Source organism: Meles meles, chromosome 12 (assembly GCF_922984935.1).
Source record: "Meles meles chromosome 12, mMelMel3.1 paternal haplotype, whole genome shotgun sequence".
Taxonomy (NCBI): domain Eukaryota; kingdom Metazoa; phylum Chordata; class Mammalia; order Carnivora; family Mustelidae; genus Meles; species Meles meles.
Window position 1 is genome coordinate 50,395,777 of NC_060077.1, and position 27,045 is coordinate 50,422,821.

Consider the following 27,045-nt stretch of genomic DNA (forward strand, 5'->3'; position numbering starts at 1 on the left):
CCAGTCCTTTTGTTTTTAAAGATTTTATTTATTTATTCACTTATTTATTTATTTGAGAGAGAGAGCAAGAGCTCGCACATGTGCACATGCACAAACTGGGGGAGGGGCAGAAAGAGAGGGAGAGAGAGAATCTCTCAAGCAGACTCCTTGCTGAGCACAGAGCCCAAGTTAGGCTCCACCTCACCACCCTGAGATCACAGCCTGAGCTGAAACCAAAAGTCAGATGCTCAACCAACTGAGCCACCCATGTACCCTCAGTCCTTTTTATTTATTTACCTATTTTTTTGTTGTTGTTAAAACATTTTATTTATTTATTTGACAGAGAGAGAGAGAGATCACAAGTAGGCAGAGAGGCAGGCGGGGGCTGGGGGGAAGCAGGCTCCCTGCTGAGCAGAAAGCTGATGAGGGGCTTGATCCCAGGAACCTGAGATCATGACCTGAGCTGAAGGCAGAGGCTTAACCCACTGAGCCACCCAGGTGACCCCCCTTAGTCATTTTTAATACTAAATCTAGAACTAGCCATATTCTATAGGTCACATCAGTCCAGCCTAGATTTTAATGATTCCAACTTTTCAGTGGGTGAGTGACAGGCACGTACAGGGAGGGAAGGAATTCATGGCAGCCATCTTTGGAATCAAGTTACTGCTAGACTTCTGACCAATATTCAAATAAAGCTCAGATCTCATTGACAAGGAAAAGGTGGAAAAATCGGTGTTGAGTAGGCAACCACTTTAGCTTTACTTAGTCAAATCATCTCTGTGGAGAAGAGGTTTGTTTGTATCCAGCCTAATCACGAGGCTCCATTATGGATCTCAAACCAGCACGGCCATTTTGTTAAGAACTACAGAGACTCCTTTGATGTGTCCAATCACTCACTCAGCATTAGTTACCATAATTTTTTTTACTCATAAGATATTTCAGCATATAGAAATTTAGAGATCATTTTATCCAACAAACCATCTTACAGATTTAGAAGCAAGGATTCAGAGAAACTACATGCCATGTCCAAGATAAAAGTGGAAGAGACAGGACATGGACTGCTAAGCCTCAGGCATTTCCTACTTCCCCATTCTGCCTTCACAGTATAGAGTTCCCATCTCCAGTTGTGTAGGAGAGTTAAAAGAGCACCGGATTAGGAGTCAGAGAACAAGTCTATGTCTAGCTTTGTATTACACAGATCACTAGTAACCACTCAATATTCGGCCTCACCTTTTCCATAGTAAAAGACCTAATGTTATTTAAGGCATATGCTTAATTTAAACACTGTTTTTTCCCCAACTTCCTAGCAGAGAGAGACAGTCATGTGACAAAGTTCTGGCCAATAACATTGAAGCATAAGAGTGTGCTTTCCAGAAGCCTCTTTACAAGCTGGCCTTCACCCGTGGCCTTTTTCTTCCCCCTTTTTGCCCTTCCTCTACTGTGATGTCTGACTCCACAGTGGTAGACAAAGTGTAAAGGGCCATTTTGGATTACACAAAGACCACACGCTAGGGAAGCGGGCTCCTGACGACACAGCACAGCCACCCACACATGATTTAATCTCCTCCCAAATTTTCTCCCTCTTGGCTTTCCCAATCTCCACATGCAGTCTTACTACCTTCCCAGACAAAAAACTACTTATAACTTCGGCATCATCTCTAGCTCCCTCATTTCTGTCACCTAACAGCAAATCCTTCACCATAGCTTTCTGATTTCTTCATCACTGCCTGATTAGACTCTTCCCTCCTGGCCTGGCTCTGCCTGAGCAGTTATCTGACTGCAGTGATAGTGCATCTTACAAGACAGAAAAGAAATGCCAGCGTTCCGACCTTCCTTCAAAGCACGCACAGGCCTACCAGTATGTATGCCAGAGGCAGTATGCCATTCATTCGTTCGCTCACTCAACTTTTTTTTTTTTAAGTTTTATTTTTATTTATGTGACAGATAGAGATCACAAGTAGGCAGAGAGGCAGGCAGAGAGAGAGAGAAAGGAGGAGGAAGCAGGCTCCCTGCAGAGCAGAGAGCCCAATGCGGGGCTCAATCCCAGAACCCTGAGATCATGACCTGAGCCAAAGGCAGAGGCTTTAACCCACTGAGCCACCCAGGCTCCCCATCACTCACTCAACTTTTATTCCATGTTTGTTTTGAGCCAGGACCTGAGATGGTGCCAAAGACAGAGAGATGACTGAGACATTGGCCCTGCCATCAAGGACTACTCCTTCTAGGGAGGAAGACAGTCATGTCTAAATAGAAACCAGAAACAAATAACTAGACGAAAATTTATTTTCGAGAAGAAAGTCCCAAAGCTAAGTTTCCATTTGCTGTTCATGGAAGAACAATGCAACCACCACCCAGAATCTCTTAGGCCCAGTCTACACATTTGGAAGAGAGTCCCAGAGAGCCCATGCAATAACCCACAGCACACTAACTTCTGTTATAATCTCTCAGTGGTTGCAAAATGCCATCTATCGTTTTAGCTAAATGGGATTTGGGTGATTACATTCCTTCCAGCTCTAAATTTCTATGTTCTACGAAATACATAACTAATGACAGTTACAGCTACCCAGACACATATATATGAGTGCTTAGAGGTGCTTAGAGTGATAGGAGTGTCTGGAGAGGAGCGAGTTAATCTAGGAGGGTTTAACAGAGGAACGACCCACAGAGCATTCCGGTAGGAATGAGAACACGTTCCTGTCAATAATACTTCCACGTGAATAAGAGCCACAATCACAACCCACACTGTGCTTAACACAAAAAAGTTGCCGCATATACGTTTCATCAGAAAATAAGACAATACTATTTAATAAACTATTATGGTTTCATTGCACATATTTATCTCCTATACTCCTACCGTTTCTAAAAATGGATTTGAAATCACTTATAATGAAAAAAATTCAGAAGGATTTTGTAAAGGATGAGGGTAAGTGACTTATAACAGAAAACTAAATTAGAATGACTGAATCGATTGGAATACTCACCTCTGAGATTCCTGGCAACAGCTAAGGCAAAATGTAAAACATCCTGCATTAAGTAATTCTCATTAACTGCTTAAAAAGGCGACTACCGGTTTATCGGGATCTCTTTTTTTGTTGTTGTTCCCCCATCCTTACCTCTGCCTCTGGCAACCACAGGTCTGTTTTCTGTATCTATGAGCTTTGGGGGTTTCGGGGGGTGGACTGTTTTTTCAGATTCCAAATATCAGAAAGGTCATACAGTAATTGTTTTTCTCTAATTATTTCACTTAGCATAATGCCCTTTAGGTCCTCCCATGTTATCCCAAATAGCAAGATTTCATTCTTTGTTTGTAGCTGAATAATATTCCAGTATATGCATACACACACCTGCATGCCACAATTTCTTTTTTTTTTTTAAGATTTTATTTATTTATTTGACAGACAGAGATCACAAGTAGGCAGAGAGGCAGGCAGAGAGAGAGAAGGGGAAGCAGGCTCCCTGCTGAGCAGAGAGTCCAATGTGGAACTTGATCCCAGGACCCCGGGATCATGACCTGAGCTGAAGACAGAGGGCTTAACCCACTGAGCCACCCAGGCACCCCCACAATTTCTTTATCCAGTCATCCATCAGCAAACTCTCAGCTTGTTTCTGTGTCTTCACTACTGTAAATAATGTTGCAATGAACGTAGGGGTGCATATATCTTTTTGACTTAACCTTTTTGTTTTCTTCAGATAAATACCTAGGAGTAGAATCCCTGAATGGTATGGGAATTCTGTTTTTAATTTTTTGAGGAACCTCCATGTTATTTTCCGCCGTGGCTGCACCAACTGACATTCTCACCAAGCAGTGCACGAGGGTTCCCTCTTCTCTACATCCTTGCCAATGCTTGTTATCTCTTGTCTTTTTGATAACAGCATTCTAACTGGCATGAGGTGAGATCTCATTTTTGGTTTTGACTTGCATTTCCCTGAAAATTAATGATGTTGAGCAGTTTTTCATGTACCTGTTGGCTATCTGTATGTCTTTAGAAAAATGTCTACTCAGATCTTCTGCCCATTTAAAAAAAGATCTCTTTTTAAATTTTGAGAGGTATTTATCGTATGGAGCTTTATCAAAGGGACACTGAACAATTTGAGAATACATTCAAGGACAGATTTACAAACTTTTTAAAGTTAATTTGTTTATTTATTTGGGAGAGAGAGAGATCACAAGTAGGCAGAAGGGCAGGCAGAGGGAGAGGGAGAAGCAGGCTCCCCGCTGAGCAGGGAAACCGATGCAGAACTCAATCCCAGGACCCTGAGATCATGACCTGAGCCGAAGGCAGCTGCTTCACCGACTGAGCCACCCAGGTGCCCCAGATTTACAAATATTTTAAATCAATGCTCAATAAAACAACAAAGCATCAAATCATGTTATGGTCTGGGTAGGACTACCTAATTTAATGTGGCTGCTACCTATAGCCACATTATTTTTTTTAGAAGGAATGAAGGTCCACTGCTAGCGAGTCTTATAAAATTCAATGTCCTATGTTCAACTGCCTACTTAGCTGAGCTGTCACTTGCACAGATACACTTCTCTGTGACCTGGAACTTTGCAACAGGACACTTCTCTGTGACCTGGAACTTTGCAACAGGACTGCAAGGTTCTCTGAATTCTCAGTCAGCACTTGCTGACCACTCGACAAAGGCAAGACAAACCAGTCCACCAAGTACTGCTTTACAAGCTCTCAGAGATTTCTCTCATTCTCAGCTGGCTCATCCTGAACTCTGAGTGCCCTGAACTCCACGGAAGGCCATGGGCAGCACCTGGACAGCCTTCCCAAATGGACCAGGTGCGTTTCCATGGTGCCAGATGTGAGAGACTGAAGCTTGCTCATTCTCTCTCCAAACGTTCCAAGAGCATGGATTCCACTAGTACCCCAGATGGATGCTGCTTTGTCCCTTTGACATCTCAGGTTTGGTCCAACTCTGATCACCGTACAGCTGCCTGGGGGCCACCTAGCTTCGAATCCCTAAGAAAGGAGCAACAGTGCTCAGCACCCAGTGCTATTCAAGCAACAAGGGCTCTGGACACCAAAAGCAAATCATCCGGAGTAAGACAGGAGTCTAGCGACTGCTTTCCAAACTTGGTTTCCCAAGAGTTTCCTGGAGGATTTAGAACCTACTTCTTACCCTGAGTCCCCAGACCCCCCCTAAATCCATAAAGCAGATGCAGAGAGCTCCAGAGGACTTTAAACTCCGTTCCCTAAATCACTCTGGGTCTCAAAGATCCAAAGTACAGCCCACAGAGGAGCGCAGGATAGGAAGTTGTGTATTTGTATGTGCTCCTTCCCCCAGATGGAACTGCCTCTCTCTTGTTCATCTATCAAAATCCTGTTCGTCCTTCAGAACCCAGGTCAGGCATTATCACTTCTGGAAACATTTCCCTGACAATCCCCCCCCTCTCTCTGAAAACAAATCACTCCCAGCCCTGTACTTTCTCCTTCACCATGTACAGACTCCATGACTGCCTCTGTCAGTTCATGTATGCAGTTCTCATGTTCAACCCTACACTCCACGAGGCAGAGGTTCCTGCCACTTCTCTGGAATCCTCAGAGCCAGCAGAGGCTTACCACTTTCCAGGGGCCTACACAGCATTTATCAAACTATCTGATTAAGAGTTTTAAGCATGATTAAAAATTCCAAGGGTGACATCCAGGCTCTGCTGGGCTCCTGGATGGCCTGGGTTAGGTCTTCATACCTTCAGTGGAGTCCACCATACTTCAAACCCGATTAAGAGTTACTAGAGTTGAGGGGCACCTGGGTGGCTCAGTGGGTTGGGCCTCTGTTCAGCTCAGGTCATGCTCCCAGGGTCCTGGGATCGAGCCCTTCATCGGGCTCTCTGCTCAGCGGGGAGCCTGCTTCCCCCTCTCTCGCTTGGCCTGCCTCTCTGCCTACTTGTGATCTCTCTCTTTCTGTGTCAAATAAATAAATAAAATCTTTAAAAGAAAAAAAAAGAGTTACTAGAGTTGAACTTTTGTAATTCAAGACCTGTGCCAGTGACAAGTTGGAATAAGGAGGGATTGTGTGCTCACTGATGTTATAGAATTTGTAGAAGTTAAGTGTTCTGAAATCTTCTTCTCTGTGGTTCTCAGGTTCTCCCCATTCCCACCCAGGCCCCCTGGATTCTTCCACCTTGGTTCTTACTGAAAGCCTCTTCAGTTATGGTGAAAAAGTCTCTCACTAGGAACCAACAAAGATTCTTTGCTTGACCTAACTTCAGTTTGGTTCCTGAACCTTCTCCTGGGTCCATCTGTGCTCCTTCTTGGGAAATCTAGTTTAACTAAGAACCCTGTTAAGTCAGTCTAATAAGAACCACCCCTCAACCCCCCAATATCTGATCATCTCGACATCTGACTGAGTTCCCCACCCTCCAGCACCCCCCAGGTGATGGCTGATCACCCCGACTTCAAGCATCCTGTTAGGTCAGGTTAACCAAAATGTCCTTCGTCCTGATGTTTCCTCCAGTAACTTCCCATTTACTGTCCCCCACCACCACCCCAGCCTGCTCCTTGACTACAAATTCCCACTTACCCATGCTGTATTCAAAGCTGAGCCCAACCTTTTTCCCCCACAGCAAAATGCCAGCACAGTGGACCTACAGAGATGAGGATGGTCCTGAGTAGAGTCTGGCTGGCCATCTTTTACAAGTGTCATTGAATATCTTTTTTTCTTTAATAGAAGCAGTAGGAAAAAACGTCAAGCAAGTAACTATTTTAGGAAAAAACAACATCTACTAATCTAAATCCAAGGAGAAAAACTCAAATGCATATTTGCAAAGTGGGTTTTTTCTGTTTTTAGAAAGAAGAAAATGTTCCTTTCTCAGCCAGGAATGGGAGAAGAGTGACCACACCCCAGGGGGAGAGTTAGAGAAGAAAACTACTGGATCCAAGGGCATGAGCACCCCCACCCCGTTCCTGTGGCCAAGGACCCCCAGCTGACAGCAGCCAATAGCATGCCCTGGCATTCTCTGGGCTGGGGGGATCTCTTAAGTCACCAGAATTTTTGCCTGTCTTCCTTCTCCACCCATCCTTTTAAACAACCCATGTGCCATGAATGCCCGAGACGGTGGCAAACGCCTCTCAGAAGGGGGAGGGAATGTGAATCACCACTTTCAGGGTGAGAGCTAAAAGGGAAAGGCTCCTAACAGGCAGGGGCCATATGGAATCATTTTGAAATCGGCCACCCATCAGCACAGCGGGGCCCACGTCAACCCCAGTACAACAGCCTTCCCATTCTGCAGTGTTCAGAAACACAGAACCTTCGCATTTAGACGTCAGACAACTCAGAGCTGAGGTTCCGCTGGTCCCTACAGGACTGGAGTTAAGTGATCTATGGCTGGGGGAAGGAGCCACAGTCTCTGTCCCCAGGCGATGTAGTTACTCCTGTGTTTTTGACTGTGAGGAGCCCTTCAGATACTCTCACCCGGCTTCTAGCTCTTACCCCAGCTTCCAGGACTGGGGGCTCCTTTCAAAACTGTGCTTGAAGTTAAAAATCTAACCTAAAATATACATTTTTTTTTTTAACTTGGTGACTGAGGCATGAAGCGGAATCATGTGGGATCAGGAAGTGGCAGAGTAGAACAAAGAAACAATACCAACAACACAGAAATCAGTGTTTTCTGAGCTCTGGGAAACACATGTTTGAGAAAGTTAATTCCCTGGGAAGTACTTGCTTCTGTGTTGTAGTTTTTTCTGTTCTACTCTACCACTTCCTTATCCCATGTGATTCTGCTTCATGGCTCAGTCACTGAAAGAAAATGTATATTTTAATTTTGAAGTGTGAATTCTAAAACATCTTTGAAGTGTGCATTGGTGCAACAAAGCCGAATCCCTGGGCCTAACAGATCAGCAACAGAGGTGAGAGGATGGAAAGAAAAGTTGAGAGCGCAAACAGTTGATTCAGCAAGAAAATTCTGGATGGCATTAGGGGATGAGGAAGAAAACACGTGGCAAGCTAATCTACTGTTGCTCAAAATCAGGTAAATATTCAGACCACCAAAAACCAAAAGAATTTAGGCACCTCCTGAAAGCAGGTGGTAGCAATTAACAGGAGAACAAAGAAGTGGTAAAGGTTCAGTTGGGGGTTGGGGGTTGGTTTTGCTTTGTTTTGTTTTGCATTGATTTTTCTGGGAGAAAAGCAAGGCAGGGTTTGAGCTCAATTTTTTAAAAAAAAAGGTGTGATGTTAATCGCTTCACTTGCAAAGAAGAATAAATCCAAAAGAAAGGTGTGTACAATGCTATTGTTTTGTTTTGTTTTGTTTTGTTTTTAATCAGAAACACCATTTTAAGTTCAGTCACATTTTTTAATGGCGAAGAGAGCTACAATTGTTTTTTCCAAGACAGTTATTCAATAATTCTTAACCCATTTGTTGTTAGAGGGAAATCTTTGGAATGAGGGAACTGACAGTCAAAGAGGCACAAGACCTGCAGAAGTTTCAACACAAAAACGCTGCTTAGGTCTGGCAGCTGGTCCTGCCAAAGTCAAGGGCCATCTGCTACTTGACCGGCAACTGTATTTGCGCTTTTTAAAAATTTATTTATCATAATTTCTTTTTGCCGTTCTAAAAAAATGGAAGGAAGGAAGGGAAGGAGAGAGGGAGAGAAGGAAGAAAGGAGAGAGGGAGAGGAGGGAGGAAGAAGGGAGAGAGGGAGGGAAGCAGGGTGAAAGGGAAAAGGGGGAAGGGAAGGGAAAGGAAGGAAAGGGAAGGGAACAGAAAGGAGGGAGGAAGAAGGCTCACTTTCTTGCATCTTGAGAGGTAATTTCTAATCTCAGTGGGAAAAAGCTTTATGCTCATATATTTTGGCAAGAATAACAACATTTGTGTTACCCAAGCAGCCCCCTCCTCAAGTCTACAATAAAAATGGATTGTTCAAAAAGAGACATGATTCCTGAGATAGTTGTCCTGCTTCCATTTTTTTATTGCAGCAAAGGAGAAAGAAGGTTGATTTCTCAAGCCCTCACTGCACTGCTAAGGGATCTCGATGATTTAAAAAATCCTGCAGTGTTGTATGAGGACAGCCATGTGTATGGAACAGGCCTGAATGTTATGGACTTAGTAAAAAAAAAAAACAAAGACGTGTCGGAAGAAGAGGAGTCTTGAAATAGAGTCAAAGAATCCCAGGAGAGCAATGGGCCAGCTGTCCCTCAAAAGAGCCTTTAGCTGACGGCACATCTTTTTGGACTTCTTCAGTAGACGAGTTCAATTATCTGTTAAAGCTCTCCTGACCCTTTCACGGGCACCTTTTCACTTGTATCTGTTACTTACAGCAAAGTGAGACAAATAACCCAAACGGGGAAACAAAACTGTATAGCAATGCTTACTATAACCAAGAACTTAGAACTTGGCCCTTAAAAATGAGTTATAAAAGTTTCGAATAACTTTGGCTATTTGTCATTTTTATGTAAGAATAAAATGTACAGTATCTGCAGAATGTTCATGTGTGCAAATGGCTCAGGAGGCATATGTATAAATTCAGAGATTAAATCCCTTTGGTGTTTCACATATTTGAGCTCATGTAAGTCAACAAACTTTGAAGTTACGGATTTCTAGAGCAACCAGAATTTTCCAACTCCTCCACAGTGAACACTTTATACTTTTAAAAATATATATGCAAAACCAAATTGAGAGATGTTCAACAAAATCACTGATCTGCCCTCTTCAAAATGTCAAGGTCACAACAAAGACACACTGGAGATTGTTCCAGATTGAAGGAGACTAAAGAGACTTGATGATTGAAGCTAATGCATGATCTGGGATTTTCTTTTGGTACAAAGGAAATTATTGGGAAAATCAGCAATTTGAACAAGGCAGATTAGATAATAGCATTACATCAATGCTAATTGTACGATTTTGATGATTGACTGTGGTTATGTTAGGGAACATCCTTGCTTTAGGAGACACACAATGAAGTATTTAAGAGAACAGGAGCATCACATCTGCAACTTACTCTTCAAACAGTTCAGAGAAAACTAATAAAGTGCATATACGTGTGTAAACACGCATTATACACATGTGCACACAGAATGGGGAGGCATAAAGCCAATGTAGTATAACATAAAAATCTAGAGAATCTATTATAGGGCACACTTTTGTACTATACTTACAAGGTCCCTGTAAATCTGAAACTACATCAAAATAAAGAGCAAATAAAAAATATTTTTAAATAAAAATGTATAATATATAATTAATTTTTTTACTACATACATTCCTACGTGACCTTTAGCTGTACTTAACAAGAAGACTATATTAAAAGGTCAAGACTCTACTAGGGTATTTTATCCTAAAATTACATATGAAGGAGCACTATTTCAAAAAGAAACTATCTAGCAATAAGGAGTTTAAAAAAAAAAAAAAAAAAAACAGAGATCATTACATTCACAACCTGATATCTGGAAAAAGGCTTTAGAATGGAGAAAAGTTCCTGACAGGTTAGCAATAAATATATTTTAACATCTAAAGTTTACTTATTTTCAAAAGGAGAAAACATTATTACCAAAGGAAAGAATTATGCCCCCAAAATATCAATACCTTTTAAAAGAGCAAGATTTGTCCCTACCTCCTACTGTGTTAAACACAGAAGTTTGGGGATAGTAAGTTGATGGGAATAGAAGTAACAATACCCATCACTGACAGAAGTCCCAGAGCAAAAAATGCCTTCAACTGCGTCTTAGTCTTGGCTTCACTGTGATCACTTTAACAAATGGTTTTCAAGAAGCACATAAGAGTTCTTCAATCTCTTTTATACCAGGCAGTAGATCCCTCCTTCTACCGATGAAAATCGCTCTCCATTTTATTTAAACTCTAAACCACAAAATGGAGAAAAATATCCTGCAGATTAATGTATCTGGAACAGAGAAATCAACTGATGGCCCTAGAGGGTCTGCAAAATCCAGTGGCAAAACCAAGAAGAGCATATGCCTCCTGGGTTATGTTTTATGTATCTAATATTAATAATTTAGTCACAAACTTAATAACGTCACTTTTTAAAATGTCCCTACTTTTCAAGTTAATGTCTAGGAGAATGGGTTGGTCTTCCCACTCTCTACAACACAAGTTCTCCAGGCTACAATCAGAGGACCCCATCGTAAAACATGAAATAATAAGGCCACATTACCAATCCTACTTTTTTCAATTTCAGTAAAATTTCAAACCACAGTGCTTCATTTCCCAATCTAAACATTTTATTAACATGTATGTTTGCGTTTAATTTTATGAGTACAAAAACTCCTCAGTAGAGAACAAAGCAAATTTAAAAGTTAATCAAGTGCTGACTTGTTTTAGTCCTACCCAAGCATCTCTAAAAAACCCTGTGAATTGTCATCAGTTGTCTAAATGCCAGGACACGGGCCTCAATTTCTCATAGTCCCATCAAAAAAATATGAAACCATTTTTTTTCTAATTTGACTTCATTTTCCTTGCTCAATGAAAAACTCTACTCACATACAGTTTGAAGTTTATGGCTTCAGCTCTTTGAGTTATATAAACCCAAAAAGGTCAGATCACTTATTTTAAAGAAGGAAGATAGTTTCTTTACCCTCCTATGACTCAAATATGGCTAAAGTGAACCAGCTGAAGCTTTAAAAAACTCACCTACCAGAGGTCTGGAAAGTTTTAACTTTAGACAATAGAATCCATAACTTAAAATGAGACTTTTCGGCAGCACATTCTTTTTTTTTTTTTTTTTTCCAGATTTTATTTATTAATTTGAGAGAAGGGAGAGAGAGATAGAGCAAGAAGTGGGATGGGGGCAGAGGGAGAGAATCTCAAGCAGACTCCCTGCTGAGCACAGAGCCTGACACAGAGCTCAGTCTCATGACCCTGAGATCATGACCTAAGCTGAAACCAACAGTGGGACACTGAACCTTCTGAGCTACCCAGGTGCCCCCCTTTTTCAGATTTTATTTATTTAGTAGTAGATTCTTAAATTACCTTGATTACATGTTCTATAGCAACACATGCAACCATTTATCAAAGTTATCAAGTCTTAAACTCATAAGGTTTAAGAATTTAACAAAATTATTGTTTGATTTGGCAATACCCTTTCTAGACTTTAAAGAAAGAGGCTACAAATGTATTAATAAATTCATTTTTAAAGTAAAGCTGTTCAGTTAAACAAATAGGGCCAGTAGTCATAAAGTAACTATATTTGTTTCCCACTGTCCGGAGCTAGTTTTCCCTACCTCCTTGAATGAAAATTAGGGCAGCTCCCATAGCTTTTCTGATACTCAGGCCACAAAAGTTCCTCTGGTGACTCCTGTCCCTCAAAGAGTACCAGTTCATTAATAAATTGTTCAGTCCCTGATACCTGTTGAACTCTTCAACCATGCTTAATGTTTAGTTGTCTTCCCTTCTGCAGCTAGGCCTGATTCAGGCTGGACATCAACAACGGTGAAGGTGAGCAAGGGCCACCTCACCATTTACTCATCCAGCTGCATCATCCCCTCCCAACTGTAACCAACTCTGTTCCAGCCACACCTTAAGCATGGAGGAGAGTGGGAGGTAGATAGGAGCAGCAACATCATCTGAAACTGTCTTCCAGAAGACTTTCACGACTGACTCTCCCTCCCAGAGGTTCTCCGGGGGATCTTGGGCCATAGAGGATCTCTTACTTGTCAATTCTCACATCTTGGAAAAAGGGTCTTCTTGGGCTGGGAGCTTACACCTACTCACTCAGTCCCTGCCATCTGGCTATACTATTCCAGTATCTTTTGGCCAAGGTCTCCTTATTGTTCTAGCTGGACCCTTGGGTCAGGATCTTGGACAATCCCACACCATTTCTCACTCTTTAGTGGCCCACACTGGTTCCAGAGAAACCATCAGGCATTTGATGTTCTACAAACCCTGAGTGAGGTCTGTCCCCTTGCCAGTAACCAATATGCCCATTCTGTCAAAACAAGCAACCAATGTCAGCCCCATTGAAGTATCTTTCCCTAGGCCTGAGATGACATAAACACCCCTTTCCTCCTCTTCCTTTGGAACTGTAGAATATTTCCTAAACTTGCCCCAAAGTTCCTCCCCCTCCCCCTCAACTCTCCTGTTAGTCTCTCCAACAGCTCTTATAGACTAGAACAGCTAAGAGTTAGAAAACCATTTCCCAGCAACCCTTTCAACATTCCCAAGTTGGTAGTCTGGAACTCAGGAATAGTTGGCACCTACTGTCCTGTGACCTGAGCCAGAACTGATCACATTTTTAACATCCTGTTCTTAATACTTTTGCAATATCTGTTGAGATAATTACAATTACATTGGAACGTAACAAAGCCAGGATTGGAAAATGTGGTAGTAAGCATTCCGCTTATACTGTTTTAATACATTATTTTTAGATGCAATATTGTATGTACAAGTAAATCTAGAAGGAGGGAAAAAATACATATTACATTCTTATACCAATATTAAGGTGCTTGAGAGTTCCTTTCACAACACAAAATTCTAGAGGAACTATTAAGAGTAGTGTATCCACCCGCATGACTTCTGTCTATAATTACCTCGTGACCAGATGCACTGACATTCTTCCACAGAGCTCTACAGAACCACTTCAGAAGGATTCGCAGACCCCAACATGTACTGAGTAAAGAATGTCCTCCCCACCAGAGACTTGGGGAACAAGCAACAAACCCTCTACCCTTTATGTGTTTTCTTACTTTTCTCCAATTCGTCTGGAGGTAACTATATGAGGTCTACATAACTACAAATAAAGTTGACCCTACAATTAATTATAATAACATTGCACAACTTGGTTCTCTATAACATAAGCTAATATAAAGCTACTTGTTCCCTTCCATAAGTAACTTTATATTTGTAATATTTAGTTTCTTTCACTTCTGTTTTAATGGAAAGAGAAAACACACGATAAAGGGAGAACCTATTCTATCCAAATATTGCATGACAATACTTATCCCTTCATTTCTCTGCATCTAACAAAGCAAATTATAGGATTCTGATACTTCTGGAACAAAGCAGACTTAAGGAATAATTTGTTCCAAACTAACTGTGTAAGTTTCTTATGGCTGCTGTAACAAATGATCACAAACCCTAGAGGCTTAAAACAAAGGAAATTCTTTCTTTCACAGTTCTGGAAGCTGTCCAACTGAAATGATTATCCCTGGGCCCAAATCTCAGTGCTGGCAGGTCTCAGCTCCCTCCAGAGGCTCCCGGGCAAGTCCATACTTGGTTCTTGCAGCTTCTGTGGGCTGCCAGCCCTCTTTAGCTCATGGCTGCCTCACTGAAGTCTCTGTCTCTGGGGTCACAGTACGTCTTCCTTTTCTGGGTGAAATCCCACTCTGCCTCCCCCTCAGAAGGACACCTGTGATTATATTTAATGTCATCCTGGAAAACCTCCCTTCTCAAAACTCTTAATCTAATCACATCAAGCCCTTTGTCTTCTTAAAGTAAGATTTATAGGTTCCAGGGTTTGGGACGTGATCTCTCTGGGGGCTATTAGTCAGCCTACTAACCTGCCTATTTTAGAAACAAGGAAATCCAAGACCAAGAGAAGAGATGTTGCCCCCCAAATCACACAACTAGTTAGAAGTAAAGTCAACACAGAAACATAAATTTCATGATCCCCAGGTGAGTGTAGCTCCCTTCGTTACAATGGCTCTGTGATTTTTTTCTATATTTGTAAAATTACAAACTACATGGGCACACATGCATTTGCTTCTCAAAACTGGTATCATAATGTATGTATTATTTGGCATAAACTTCTTTCCATGTTGATTATTATTCTTTCATTTCATTTTTAATCACTAGGCACTATTTTGTGGCAGTAAGTCAGCAAAATATATATATATCACTATTCTTAAATTCTGGGATATTTAGATTGTTTCAAGTTTTTTTGTCAATGAACTTCTCTGTACTGCAATGAATATACTTGAAAATATATTTGCATCTTGTATGTATTTCTGATTGATTTCTAATAACAAAATCTGAGAAACCCAATTGTAGATGTGCCTGGGTGGCATGTTCGGTTAAGTGTCTTACTTTGGCGAAGGTCATGACCTCAGGGTCCTGGGATTGAGCCCCACATCCATGGGACTCCACACTCAGCGTGGAGTCTACCTGTCATTCTCCCTGTGCCCCTCCTCCGACTCCAGCACACACTCACTTACCCTCTCTAGTAAATAGAGAAAATCTTTTCAAAAATGAAATACAATTGTACATGACAAAGTATGTATACTTTTGAGGTCATAAAACTGCCCTCCATAAAGAACAAATGTCAGCAGTGTTTATGAGTGCCCTTCCCCCAATGCTCTTGTCACCAACAAAAATTGGCATTCTTCTTAAATTTTATCTGGAAAATTTAAAATGGTATCCTACCGCTTTTTTTTTTTTTTTTAAGATTTTTGTTTATTTATTTGACAGAGAGATATCACAAGTAGGCAGAGAGGCAGGCAGAGAGAGGAGAAAGCAGGCTCCCTGCCGAGCAGAGAGCCCGATGCGGGGCTCGATTCCAGGACCCTGGGATCATGACCTGAGCCGAAGGCAGAGGCCTAACCCACTGAGCCACCCAGGCGCCCCTCCTACTGCTGTTTTAATTTAAAACCAACTACTCTTCATCCATTCATGTTTATTACTTGATATACTGCCTACTCTCTCTTTTTCTTTTTTTGGGCCTACTTTTCTAGTGGGATTTCTATCTTTTTGATATTTTCTGAGCCTGAGCACAAGGTTCAGGACTTTCCACTTCAGCTCCAAACAAACAGCTCAGATTTTCCCTGTTTCTTTATTGGACTTCCACAAAATGTTCCATTTTTTTTTTCCTAAAGAGTGCCTCTCAGAAACAAAACCCTAATCAAAAGCAGTCTACTTCTTTACAAAAGCCACTCGTGGGCTTTCAATTTCCTATCACCCTCATTGTCTTGGTCTGTGGTAGAACACCATAAATCTTGGCTGAATTAAGTGACTTGCCCAAAACACAAATGGTAAATGCTAAGTGGGGACTGGAACCTAGGACTCCAGAGACCCAGCCCAGCGTTATGAATGTCACTTTCACATTGCTTACAGTTCATATGGCCCTAAGTTTTATAAATATTTGCTGAATAATTGTGCTAATCTCCTACTCCACAGAAAAATAAATGCATGCTTCAAAAAAATATGCATTTTCAGGCCGATCGTCATGGTTGGTCGTGGTTGGTCACCTTGGCTTTTCTCAAGACTTAGCTTTGAATTGAGGGTCCCCTCGGTGGCAGAATTTGGAGAGAAGTGGCTATGGCAATACCTGAGACGTTCCAACTCCCAGAAGTCCTTTTACAGAGAATCCTGTTCATCATACTCTTGTTCTTTTAGTATAAAATTTTGCATCACCAGAAGTTCCTTTTTCTAATGCAAATGCTCTTAGGCCAGTTCCTTTGGTCCTTAAAAACCTTCAAAATGGGGGCACCTGGGTGGCTCAGTGGGTTAAAGCCTCTGCTTTCGGCTCCGGTCATGATCCTAGGGTCCTGGGATCAAGTCCCGCATCAGGCTCTCTGCTCAGTAGGGAGCCTGCTTCCCCCTCTTTCTCTCTGCCTGCCTCTCTGCCTACTTGTGATCTCTGTCTGTTAAATAAAATACAATCTTTAAAAAAAAAAAAAACTTCAAAATGAATCAGAACAATGCTTCCCGTGACTGTGCCTAGCCTTCTCTGGAACTCTTGTTATAAAGCTCCTTCTGATTCAGCTATTCTGGAGTGAGTCCTGGCTTTCTGTGTTTTAAACAACCTCCCAGGCTAGGGGCTGAGGGCGGGGGGGGGGGTGCGGGGTGTGGGAGGGGAGCATGGTCTTCCTGAGCTGAGTGGTCCATCTGAAATGAGCAAACACTCTCCAGAGAAGATCAAGAGGGAAGAGAATAGAGGCATAAATCTGGTGGCAATGAGGCTTCTGCATGAGCTCCAAACTCAGAAAGACCACCCCTTGGCGGGCGGGGGGGGGGGGGGGGTACTGTAGGAGGGTCTAAAAAAAAATTCTAGGAAGGGCCTGAAAGTGCTCATGAGGGGCAAAAAAGAGCACCAAAAACTCTGCTTTGCTGGAAGCTGCCTCATTTGAAAATAATAATAATAATACAAAATTGGGTTCATCAAAGGGAATGGATGAGTCTTACGATGAGCAATCTATATGCCTAGCACCACCTGGGCCTCGAAGAGAGCAGAGTGCCCTGCTTTGTTTAATAAGACCCACTTAGCAGGCTCCCTTGACTTTCAGGTTAACACCTCCGGTAGGGGGGTGACTGAGCCATGAGCACGCACTGGGGTCGCACCCAGGCTCGTGATGGCAGCGGTAGCATCTGACCGGAGATGATCTCCATCAAGGCTGGGGGACCAGCGCGTTGGCTGAGCGGAGTTTCAGTGAGACCCTCACAAAGCTCCGTAGGCAGTTCGCCTCCGAGTAGGCAATATTCAGCCTTCCTCCCTCTGTGGCGTTATGCAGGGGCTCAGAGCTTCATTAGCCCCAGCTTAATTTTTACCAGATCCCCGCTGAGCATATACAGAAGTAATGTGTTTAATTGGCTATTTTTTTATATTTTGTACTTTTCCTTCTTCCCCTTTTTTTTTTAACTTACACAAATACTACTGCACCAGGGAAATGAGTCATTGGCAAAGTCTGAAGTGGTGTTGGTTAGGATATTTTGAAGGCATTATGGTAATAACGTTCTTCTCTTAAAAATAAATAAATAAAAATCAACGAACACCGTTTAAAAGAACATTTTTCTCTTTAAACCTCTCTGACTTAGAAATAAATTTGAAGAGAGATTCATTAATGATGGGCAGTATCTTTGTATGACAAAATAAAAACTAGCTCTAAAATATTTCCCCAACTACTGCATATGTAAAATGTATCATTCATTAATTTGCCCAATTAAGTGTAAATTTAATTTCTAAGATGACAGTTATGCACGCTGTGCTTATCTTGAAAACACCTTTTCTCTTATTGAAAAAAAAATGGATTGTTTTCCTTCTGACTCGTCAGTCACAAGCTTGAGACAAACCCGAGCTCACCCCATCTTGAACTCTCTGAGTTTGTTGACACCAGTTCGCATTTCCAGAATCTGCTTTGGAGACGCAGTACCCGGTCATGGAGGTGTTTCAATTAGTCAGCACTCAGCCCTCCTCTTCCCAGAAAAGCAAAATTTCCTGCTGGTGATGAGGGCATTCTACCAGGGTTTTTCTAGCTCTGATCTGCACATCGCATGTTGAGAAGTTTTCCTCCTCTTTTTCTACCACTGGAAAGTTAATGTTATTTTAAAATGTCCCCTGTCACAGCCCAGATTCTCCTGAGGAGCATATTCCTTTCCATAGAATGGGCATTTTCGCAACTTAATATCTTACATTTGATTACCACTGGTGCATATTTAAGTGCTGTCTTGCTCATCTTGTTTATTACATATATGTATTAAAAACTAATAAAAGCAAAATAATACAAAAAAGGAGCATTTCATTTTGGCATCCTCTCTGCTACAAAACCCTGCAGATGTTTGGCTGCCTGTGATATATTTTGGAGGATGGAATTTGCAACTGTTATAATTAAGCAATACCATTAAGTCACCCGAGAGTAAATTAGAAGCTAAACTGGTGCTGTGTGCTCAGGAACCCAAGATTATGGGCTGAGATCTCTATTCAGAGGATGAAGTCAGCTCCCTTCAAATGGATTCTGAAATAAAGGTGTTATTTCTATTCCCCACCCCCCAAATACATAAGTGTATTAAACATGTCCTTAATATCAATTTGGCATGCCAGTTATAATCTTAAATTGTAGGGAGAAAATGTTTTAGTAAATAGAGCTATTTCTATTTTGTTACTACTGTTTCAGTTGTAATGGGCAAGAGAAATGTGTAGGTCTGGATTATTTCCAGGGATCTGGCTGAGATCCATGGACTTGGTAGAGGTTAAAAAAAAAAGGAAAGAAAGAAAGAGAAATCAAGAGAAAGGGGAAGGAGTCCTACATCCTGTTGCAGTTAGAAATGATAAAGGTAATATCACTTCTCGGGTTTTCCTTGCATAATACCATCTGGAGAGAGATGATCAAATCCCAACAACCGAAAATAACAAATTGTCAGTGATGTGACTAGGACACTGATACAAGAGTTGTCACCAAAGGCAGCGTCCACAACCTAAAATCCAATATATTTAGAAGATTAACAATTACAAACATGTTAAATACCAAATAAAATTAAACATATAATCTCAAACATACCACTGTACTAAAAAGTCCTCTTTGACAGCAATTTAAGTTGCCCAAACTATGACATAGTGGTTGGGGCCCTTGTTATTAGCTCCTCCGAACGTGGTGTTTAGAAGTAGCCCCTGGCTCCTCAAGCTATGGTCATTGAAACAGCATTATGAGCATGGTCTGAGAGTTGGCCAGAAATGCAGAATCTTGGGGCCACCCAAGGCCTACTGTATCAGAACCTACGTTTTACCAAGATGCCCAGCTGACTCATTCCAAATGTAAGTTTGAGAACCACTAATCCAAGACCCTTGGCTTCCTGGTTCCAGGCACCTGGGCAGCCTGGTTCACAAAGGCTCTCAGTCCCAGGACAACTGGCATCCTTTCTCTTCCCACTTGTCAATCACTGCCTTGGCTTCTGCAGTTTGGCTGATCTCCCAAAAAACACATTCTGTTTTGGCAGCTTCCAAGAGTTCTTCACAGATACCACTGATCTAGAGGACTGAATCCCCTCTCTTGTTTCCAGAGGAGCTGCTTTCACTGGGCTCCTCACAGAAACAATGACAAGATATTGATGCTGTACGTGCTCAACTTAGTCTTTAGACAGATCTTCCTGGACCTGAACTGCTGCTGGAACGGATCCCTTTTCTCCTCATCCCTGACATATGTCTCCCCCAATCTCACAACCTGCTGCAACTTAGCAACCTACATTCCTGAAGTTTTCTGTTCTTCCAGTCTGTCTTCTCGATATTACTCTGCTTTTCTTCTTCATCTGTCTGGAATGAACTGGTTTTCATCCAAAAGTCTTTATCCAAAAAAAGCAACTCTTTTAGAGGGACATTTGTCCTTTGTGTATCTGGCCCACTGGGAGTGTGTCCTCCAGAATGATTCCGCAGGCCTTCTTCCATGGTCTTCTCAGGTTCCCACTCTTTCACCCTATCCCAACAACGGAACAGAACACCGTTTCCCATTTTCTACGATTTTGGTGGAAGACTGCGAAGGACATCTATACATGAGGGCACAGACCCTCTAGTGATCTTTAAGTAAAGAAAAAACACAAACACAAATCTAGCTACACGAGGCCCATGGTGTCATATGTACTCAGATACAAAAGATTTAATTATAGCAAAGTTCAGTCAATCATTATGGTAACTCGTACATCGACCAAAAGGCTCGAGGCCTGCTTTGTGCTCAAGGCAACCTCCGTAGATTCTCCTCCTCCCCAAAATATACTCGCTTGTCAGCTGCCTCCATGATTACGTTCAATCTAAGACGTGCAACATAGGGTTTGCTTTTATTTCTACTTGGCAATTTCAGTATTGCTCTGCCTTCCACGATCTCTAGATCATGAATCACTTGAACAAATAATGAGCCAATAAGCTCAAATCCGAGGGAAATTTCTGCAAAGCTGTCTTTTAACTCTATTTTCACACAGAGTGAAGTGTTTCTTGTCAGAGAATAATAATCTGAGAAAACAAATTCTCGCTAGATCCACTACTTGGTTTCAAAGAGCGTATTATTTTCGTATGGTGGAATAAACATTCCTTTATTCAATCCATATCTTTTCAGCGCCTACTACATGCAAGAACAAAAGAACAAAGGAACAACTCTTACAGCTAAATGATCTTTTTCTTATTTCTTCTCCAATCTAACACGAGGGCCTCCCGGCTAACTGAAAGGTCTCCATGGCTCTCCCTATTCCTAAACCCTCACGTCGGCCCTGGGAGCATCATCAATTCAGAAGAGGCCTTGAACGCTTTTCAGCTCCCCATGGAGGCACTCTCCCAAGCATCTAGAAGAGGGAGCAATTGATGGCAAATCAAACATAATTTTAGTTAATATGTTTCTTAGTCATCTCAGTTTAATTTTTGTCCTCCCCCCACATGGACCATTTTTCACACGACTTCCAATGGTAACAATTTCCCAGCCTCTTGAAACTCTATGTGCTTAGCACCGTGGGACCTAATCAGGTTTTCTGAACAGCTCCATGCTGCGCTCTCAGCACTCTGGGACAGGGGAAGACAACTCTGAAATAAATCAGGGAGAAACAGGTTTTTCCTTCCCGATTCCCAAGCAGGTAGTTGGTTCTCAACAAGTTTGCTTCTGATGGAGCAGGTGGTCATAAAACCTCTGGGTCCCATTGAGAATTCCCCCCCACCCCCCCACGATGCATCCCAAGGCCCTGAGAGACTCCTGGGACAGCAGAGGACACGCGCCAGACAAAGGAGGGGCGGCTCGCTCAACGCTGGCTGCGTAAGTCATCCGCTGAGGGGAGAGATGTATGTGAGCAAACAGAACCTCACAGTGATGAAAGCGCTCCAGGTTTCCGCTACCTGCTCCGATCTGGACTGTTTTCCAGTTGCGATGTCCTTCACCTTGGAAGAACTCTTTATTCTATTTGCCTAAAATATTCCCTAGTAAATTCCTCTCTTTTGTAGATGGTAACTTTGTTGTTGTTTTGTTGTTGTTGTTGTTGTTGTTGTTTCCAGATCCTTCCTTTCTGTTTCCCTGGAGCTTCACACAACCTCTTTTAGGAGATACCATAATAAAAAACCACCAACAGAATTATTCAGTTTCGACAAATGCTGTGCAATTCTCAGACTGCCAACAACAAGATTCAGCTCTCGCTACCTAGAAAAACAAACCTTATTAATAATCATATGATGCTGCTGATACATTCCCTACTTTCTACTTTGTAAATGAGTCTGCTGTTTTCATCAGTCACCCCTCAGGGTTGGCGAGAAGAGCACTGGAGCCCCAGGTAATATTTTTTTGGCAACCCCTCCCCAAAACAACAAAGCCAGTACCCCACTGCTCGCGCCTCTCCATTCCTCAGGTCGTCCCCATCTCTCTAATTGGTATTCATCCAACGCGGAACAGTAGCTATCAGTACTTGATGATTAACAGCCTTATGAGACCTTGTGCTAGCAGCAAGAGTTGGCTCTTGTAGCCACCATTTAAAAGGGACGCTAGAATGTGAGAGTCTTGTTTCAAAGAGGTACAGATGGATGGCATTGTGTCTCCACTATCTGAACTGGTCATGCAACCAAGAGATGTGCAGTGGAGGACAGTCACCGAAGTCCCTCTCCGACACTGCGATCCCTCTCAACGCTGCTCTATACAAGGGAACTCATTGAGCTTGATCTTGATTCTACATTGCTCCAACATAAATAAATCACTTGACTGTTCCATGTTGAGATACCCCTGTGTATTTCAAAGGGACTTATGATCTTCATTCACTTTTCCCCACACTGATCTTTGTGCAGTCCAGTCCCTCTGACCCCCAGCAACCACAGACGAGCTCCGGACTCTGGACTCCCCACATTGCGCCAACTTCATGGAGTCACAGGAAATTGGAGTCATCTGTAGGTATAGACTTTCCAGGGCGTAACCCAGAGCTACATACAGAATTCAGCTTCTATTCTGAATGATCCTAAAGATCCCTAGTTACAAAGAATTTCGCATGTCAGATTATGATCCCACCATATGGGGCTCTTTGCTTTGCACTGGAGTTGGCCACGGGATTTCAGAAAGATGTTTTGGGTCTCTTGGAACTACCAAGTCTATCTGGACTGCACCAGATTTTATAAGCCATGGAGCAAATGTAAATACTTTTGGATGCTGGTACACGTTTTATAAATAATTCTGGCAGCGTTTTAATTCTCTAGGACTTCAGGGGTTTGTTATATTCCATTTTTCATTATTTGTTCATTTCTATGTGGCCTTATTTCTGCAAACACGATTTCTTGAAAAACGGAATTAGGTCCAGATTTAGCAAATACAAAAGGATGATTTGTAACATTTCTCTCATAAACTGGATCCAAGCAAAGCCAAAATGAACTCATTTATACTTAGTGAAACATAATTGTCAATTTACATATAAAAGTTGAAGGGGAAATTGATATTTTAAATTTCACCAGTCTCTACAGTCACTATCCTCTCAGGGTGACCAGGCCTTTCCCTCTCGGTCAGTTTTATGCCCACAATCCCAAAGGGCCTGTATACTTGACTAGGGGAAGCAATGACCAAGTGGCCCCAGTGACCAGTTCCGCTCAGTGGAACTATTTCTTCTTCAAGGGCTTCATATTCACTGCTTTGCGTTGGTTCTACAGAGTGACTCAAGGAGAAAAGAAATGGCTAATGTTAAGGGGAAAGTCCCGAGCTGTTCACTTGAGGACATCCCCCCACCTGAAGCCGTCTTCAAACAGGTGTCACCACGGCCTCACTCACTCACTTCTCTCAGCTGCCACCTTAAGGAGGATTTACCTTACTGTCTGTTTAAAACTGCAACCCCTGCACCCCCAGACTCCCTTCCACCCTCTCCACCTGCTTGCTCTCCAGGGCCCGTGTGCGCACGCACACAGACACACACAGACACACGCCCCATAAGGATACAGGTGCCATGAGGAAAAGAGATCCCATTTTTGTCTTTTTTTGTTTACTCCTGTGTCCCTCGTTCCCAGAATAGCACGTAGCACAAGAGAAATGATCAGTAAATGTTTGCTGAATCACCGAATGCCTGCAGTCCATAAACACCGTGCACACACACACACACAGTTAGCCGCCTCGTCAGTGTGTGGTCGCGCTCCCACAGTCACGCCTGCCCGCGACTCTGCCTTACTGGGACAGCATGCTTGATATCCCCTTTAACCTGCTTTCATCTCTACAAAGGTTGGAGGGAGGAAAAAAGGCATTTCCTAAATGCTCCGCTTTACTACAAGGAACCAGTCAAGCCTCTAAATGACGTGTCCGTGCCATTACGTCCCCAACAGGCTCGCTCCTCGCCTCCTCCACTCTCCATTCAGAGCCCGCTCAGCCGCACAAGAGCACTGGGATTCTTCTAGCCCAATCGCCAAATTCAAGTGGACAAGTTTCCACGTCTCTCCCTCTCTCCTTTCCCTTCCTCCCTTCTCACTTCCCTTCCCTCGTCCTTCCCTAACCTCCTGCCCTTCTTTTCTTCCTTTCCTTCTCTTCTCTCCCTGCCAGCCGGCCACATTTGCTGGGACTGAGGGCTCCTTTCATTTGCGAGTGGCCTTCTTAGTGGCTCTCCAGCCAGCTGCCGGGGCTTATCTATTAGATGTCGGGGTTCAGGGCTCAACCTACCATTTACAACTGGTAATTCCCCAGAACCTGTCTCCAGCTCATGTCTTGCCTCCAAATGTCACACTATGATTTCTACTCATTCGCTTATCTCCACTCAGTGTTTCACAGCCCCTCGGACTCCACACACCCAGAACCCAACTGCTCATTTCCAAGTTCCCTCTCACTGAAAGGTATCACCGGCTGCCCAGTCAACTAAATTAAAAACCTTGGACATTCCCCTCACCCTCAAAATATTTCCATGTGACAAGAGGTTGCCAAACCAGAGCAGGAAGCAGAGGCTTTGGGGCAAAGCAAACCTGGACTCAAATCTGGACTCTGTGTGACCTTGGGCAAATGATTTGAACTCTCTGAACCTTAACTTTCTTAAATATAAAATGGAGACTTTTGTCATATAATAACAATGCCTATCATTTTTTTAAAAAATATTTGATTTATTTATTTGAGGGACAGAGAGGTAGTAAGAGAGAGCACGAGGTAGTGGGGAGAGGGAGAAGCAAGCTCCTCGCTGAGCAGGGAGTCCTATGAAGGGACTCAATCCCAGGACCATGGGATCATGACCTGAGCCGAAGGCAGACGCTTCACCGGCTGAGCCACCCAGGCACCCAACAATGCTTATCTTTAAGAATTGTCATAGGGCTCATTCAATCATTCTACAGAAAGCAATGTGTCAGGTACCGTGCCAGACACCACAGCTCAACAATGAACAAATTCAGTTGCCTACTCTCTGCACCACATGCTGTAGGAGACTATGAGTTAAGTATGTAAAACATCTTACCCTAAATCTAAGAGTCCAGAACACAGTAGGTGCTCAATAATTGAAGCTATCTTCATTATTATCCCAGTCACTAAGATCTGTTACATTTACACTATTGATATCTATCAAATACATACCAACCTCTTCCTCCCCTCCCTCATTATTCCATGCCTGACTGATTTGTTGGAATTTTTCTCCTTCTGCCACAGACCAAATGTCTGTTCCCTCTCCACCCCTCCCCCACCCAGAATTCCTATGTTGAAACGATGAGGGTGGAGTCCTCATGAATGGCATTAGCACCCTTATAAGAGAGACCCCAGGGGGCTCCCTCAGCCCTTCCACCATGTAAGGACACAGCAAGAAGACAGCTTTCTATGAACCAGGAAGCAGGCTCTCACCAGATAAAAAAATCTTCTGGCACCTTGATTTTGGACTTTCCAATCCCCAGAAAGATGAGAAATAAATTTCTGTTGTTTATAAGACATCTAAATGATATTCCATTATAGGAGCTTGAACTGAGACATCTTCTAAAAGGTTTCTCTACTACCATTCATTCGGCATTCTTTCAACAAATACTTAAGCTCCTACTTTGTGCTAACCAGGTAAGTAGTATTCCAGAATCTGACAACGTAACAGTAAAAAAAAAAAAAAGAAAATAGACCCACCTGCTCCAAAAAATTCCCTCCCTCATGGAAGTTGCATGCTAGTGGGTATTACCTCACTTTGGTTCATTCTCCCTAACGATGTTGCAAGGCTGTTCCCTGCTCTACACTCATTCTTCAGGCTGGAGCTGAAATGCTGCACGCTCAGGAGAGCTTTTCCTCACCTTACAGACTGGGTTGGGTGCCCAGGTCAGATGCCTTCACAGTGTCCTGCCTCTCATTATGGTCCTTATTACTCTTGAAACTGCTTAAAGATGAAATTCAAACTCTTCACCAAGATATGATAGATGGCTTTTACTGCTGGTGGATCCAGCCGGTGTGTTCACACTTCCCCTGTGCCCCATTCCTCACTACAGCAGCTTTCCCTCAGTGCATGGCAGGCTCTCAGTTCTCTGGGCCTTTGCTAAGAACAGGAACCAGGTCAAACATGGTACCAGGCACTTTTAATACACTATCTCATTTAGTCTTCAAAACAACCTGTCTAGTCAGAAATTTAAAAAAAAAATTATTTATTTGAGAGAAAGAGCACAACCCGGTAGAGGAGCAGAAGGAGAGAGAGAAACAGACTCACTGCTGAAAAGGGAACCTGATATGGGACACAATCTCAGGACCCTGGGATCATGACCTGAGCTAAAGGCAGACACCCAACCAAATGAGGCACCCAGTTGCCCAATATTTTTGTTTTCATGCCATGGGACAGAGACCCTGGCAGAAAGCAGATTATACCTAAAGAAGATCTGATTCGTAATAGAAAAGAGAAGTAAAGCTGGTGTCAGGCTTGGCCTCACAAAGGTAACAGCAAGAACCTTGAGACCCACTTTTCCTTTTCCTACTTCCTAGCCCTGTTTTTCTTATATTTGCATTTCTGTGGGATTTGGGTGGCTATAGAAGTTCTAACCTATATAATTCTAGGTTCAAACCTTCCCAGGAGAAGAGAGAATGCAAACAAAATCTCAAAATTGAATCTTACCAGCTGTCATGTGCCTCATAGATGAACCACGGCCATCGGGAAGATGCGAGGCATTGAGTGGCCCAGGCCCAAGGCATACATATGTCTCCCCTGGAAGCCAGAGTGAGCTCTGCCCTACAAGGCTCAACCGAAGATGAGAGAAGGGTGGTTTCTCCAAAGCAAAATCCGCATACATTAACAATAAGAAAGAGAGACAAAGGAATAACTAACAAAAAAACTAATGTCCAAGATGTAATCTGATCATAAATAATGCCCCCCTCCTTTACAGTTCTGGCAACTAAGGCTCACAGAAGTTAAGGCATCTGGCAAGGATCACAGAAGCCAGCTCTCTCTGGTATGACCAGTGCTTCCTAACACCTCTCTGCTCCCTTTGTCTAGAAGGTTCTTAATCTATTTCCTCAGCTGTCTAGCTCCAAAATGTGCTTTGAAACTCAGTTCAG